Below are 4296 nucleotides of genomic sequence, written 5' to 3' on the forward strand. Positions count from 1 at the left end.
AACAAGTACATTTATCTATTTAAATATTTATTTCTATGCATTAATGTACTTTAGTCTATATCAACATATTCCAATGTTCATTACTGCAAGGCACGTGTATATTAATTAATGTATAGCAATGTATATTAGCATACAATAATGTAAACTAATAAATTTACATTAATGTAAAGTAATATACACTACCATAATCAACTATAGACATCAATATTAAAAAGCCTTGAACTATAAACATAGGGGAATAATATTAAACCCTATGGATGAGTATTAATTTCAAAGCCTATGAACAATATTATACCCTACAAATATGAACCCAAGTGATAATAAACCCAATCCATTAATAAACCCCAGGAAAAATAAACTCATGGAATAATAAACCCAATGGATTAATACTAAAAACCCAAGGAAGTATAAACCCAAGGGAACACCATTAAACCCTAGGGATGAATATTAACTGCAAACCCTCTGAATAATATTACACCCTAAGAATATGAACCCTTAGATTAATAAACCTAAGGAATTGATAAACATAAGGGAATAATAATAAACCCTATGAATATGAACCGTAACATTAATAAATGCAAGGAATTGATATTATAAAACAAAAGGAACAATAAACCCAAGGATATTTTTTTATAAACCCAAGGTATATAAACCCAAAGATAATTTTTTTAACCCCAACATGGTTAGCCAACGTTGACCTAGAAAGGAGTATGTGTTGGAGACGGAGACAAAGAGCCAGAACAACCCACCTCACACAAGGAGTTCGCCATTTGGGAAAATAAGAATAGCAAGACCTATGCATTGATTGCAGCATCAGTAAGTGAAAAGGTGAGTCGCCATATTTCGCCATTTTCAAATGCTTTCGGAGCCTTACAAAAATTGAAAGAACTATATGACTCACACTCTGCACTTGAAGTTGTCCAACTCATGATTAAACTCTTCACTCTTGAATTACAAAATAATGATCCTCTTGCTCTTGCATCGGAAGAAAAATCTATACTACATGATATCAAAGCCACTAAGGTTGAATTGGATATTCCTATGATCGCTTTTCTCAAGGCACTTTATCCTACTTACTCCAATTATGTTGAGTCATTGCAAGCAAATGGAAATCTCAAAGATATTACCTTTGACTCTCTTGTGAAAAAAATTGTTGAAAGAGAGAGATTTTGGAAAGAAGACAGCCCCTGAATCTTCTGAAGAGGTTGTGTGCCTTGCTCATAAAGAAAAGAATCTTGCCCAAGATTCTTCCAGAGGAAGAGGTGGTCGAAGAGGAAGAGAAAGATATTTCAGAGGCAGGGGGGCAGACACTCTCATGGAGAAAAGTCAGATTTGCACTGCATACGCTGCAAAAGAAATGGATCACACGATGCCTCCACATGCAAGTTACCTCGGGACAAAATTGAGCAGCAAAGAAACCAACCCAAAGGTAAAACTAATGGCACGGACAAAGGTAAAGCACCTGAATCCGCTCATTATGTTGTGGCACAATGTAATATTGGAGTAAATGAAGACTTATTTAATGCTTCACTTGGTTCTTGGAAAAATGAGTGGTTGCTTGATTCAGGAGCAACTTGCCACATGACTCATAGAAAATATTTTTTTGAAGAATTTACTGAAAATGTTGATGGAGCAGTATACTTTGCAGACCAATCAAAACTGAAGCCATCAGGGGTTGGCACAATCATGCTTAAATTGCCTGGTCTTCCAGACTTCCTTCTGCATCATGTTCTATATCTCCCACAACTAAAGAGAAACCTGCTATCCTTGATCCACATCCACCAGCAAGGTCACTCCATTCATATGTTTGATGGCAAGCTTGAGGTCATAAAAGCATCTGACCACTCACTTGTTATGAGGAGGATAAAAGAAGAAAGGCTTTTGAAGCTGCAGGGTACCTCTACTCATGCACAACATTTCTCATACAATTCTCATTATGAAGAAGGTACACTTCCATCAAGTTTATTATGGCATGCTAGATTTGGACATTTTAACTATGACAACCTCCGCTTGTTGAAGAAAAATGATGATAATCATTTGCCTACAATTCGTAGGAAACTTAAGCAATGTGATGCTTGCATTCTAGGAAAGCATAGCAAACAGTCTTTTCATGATTCACATTCAAGAGCACTTAGAAAACTTGAACTCATTCATTCATATTTATGTGGTCCAATGCTTGTTCCTTCTGCAAATGGAAATAAATATATGATGACATTTATTGATGACTACACCAGAATGTGTTGGGTTTATTTATTGAAGAAAAAATTTGATGCTTTTAAAACATTCAAGAACTTTCATACATGGATTGAAAATTATGCACAATCTCATATTGGCTCTATTCGCACTAATAATGGAAAAGAATACACTTCAAATGAATTTGAAAACTATCTTCACCAACATGGGATCAAACATCAAACAATTATGCCTTATAATCCCCAACTGAACAGCGTAGCTGAAAGAATGAATAGGACAATCTTAAGTATGGTATGCTCCATGCTGTTCTTCCAAAATGTAAAAATAATGTTTTGGGCTGATGTAGTTCTATGTGCTATATATAAAGAATAGATGTCCATCTAATGGTATCAAGAACAAGATTCCTTATGAAATGTGGTATGGGCACATTCCTTCGGTAAAGCATCTCAGGGTCTTTGGTTCCACCTGTTATGCCTTGATACCAAAGGTACATAGAAACAAACTTTGTGCAAGAAGTCGTAAGTGTATCTTCCTGGGGTATTCAAACACCTATAGAGCATATCGTCTCTATGATGAAGTCAATAAAAATTTTGTTGTGTCTAGAGATGTAATCTTTCTTGAGTCATCCAAAACTGACAGTGTTGTTGAGCGGCAACTTGATCACTTGGATAGATTGACAAATGCAAAACCATTTCAAGAATTTGATAATCAGATTCCACATCTTGAAGGGGTGATTTCTATCCGAGATCAACCTATGGATTCTTCTTCTGAAGCACTCTCTCCCCCGCATGAAACTCCAACAATGGATGATACTATAAGTGATGTGATTGATAGAACTGGGAGACTCAGTCTTGATTCAATCCAACTCAATCAATGGAGTAGCCTGGACCATTTGAGAAAGGCCCGCAAAAGTGGCTGACAAAGACACTTGAAATTGTTCATCATGATGAGGTTGGAAAGACAGGAACTAGAAATTCAAACTAGAAAAATGGAGGTGATGTAGATGACTCTAATTCACCTGTTGATATGGATGTTTCTTATGATTATGAATTGAATTTGTCTACAGATTTTGAACCAACTTCCTTCAAAGAAGCTACTTCTCATGATGAATGGAAAGAAGCGATGCAAAAGGAGTATGGTGCCCTGATAAAGAATGGCACTTGGAAGTTGGTTGATCATCCATTAGGAACCAAACCAATTGGCTGCAAGTGGGTCTACAAGAACAAGTATAAAGCTGATGGCTTACTTGACAAGCACAAAGCTAGGCTTGTGGCAAAATGTTTTGCACAGAAGTAAGGGGTCAATTATGAGGAGACATTTTCCCCCACAGCAAAATGAGCTACCATCTGGACACTCATTGCCCTAGAAGCTCAGAATGGTTGGAAAGTCCATCAAATGGATGTAAAAACTGCTTTCTTAAATGGATATCTAAAAGAGAATGTTCTTATGTCCCAGCCTAAAGGATTTACTGTGAAAGGACATGAACATAAAGTATGCAAACTTGTGAAATCCTTGTATGGCCTCAGACAACCACCATGAGCCTGGTATGAAAAACTAACTGAGCATCTTCTGAAACTCAATTTCCAACATTATGATCCTGATGATGCAACTTTGTTTGTCAAGAAGGTTGGAAAAATAGTTGTATATCTTTTGGTATATGTAGATGATCTTTTGATGACAGGGAACAATGAAAGCTACATTGCATCCATAAAGAAGGAATTAAGGAGAGGTTTTGAAATGGCTGATTTGGGCTATGTTCATTACTATCTTGGTATTGAAGTAACTCAACATCTGAAGTCCATATTCCTTTGTCAAAAGAATTACATTGGAGATATGTTGAATAGGTTTGGCATGACAAAATGAAATACTCTTACTACTCTAATGGAACAAAACTTAAAGCTCACATCCATTGAAGGAAAAGAATTTGAGGATGTAACAAAGTATAGACAACTTACTACTACCAGACCAGACATTTCGTTTTCTGTTAGAATCCCCTCCAGCTTTATAAAAAAGCCTTGTGAGGGACATTGGTCTGCTGCAAAAAGAGTTCTAAGGTACTTGAAAGGAACTCAAGACTTTGGAATCAAGTATGCACAGGTGGGC

This window comes from Pinus tabuliformis, chromosome 7 (genome assembly GCF_031772625.1).
Source record: "Pinus tabuliformis cultivar Carrire ecotype Pingquan chromosome 7, CPIR1, whole genome shotgun sequence".
NCBI classification, from domain to species: Eukaryota; Viridiplantae; Streptophyta; class Pinopsida; order Pinales; family Pinaceae; genus Pinus; species Pinus tabuliformis.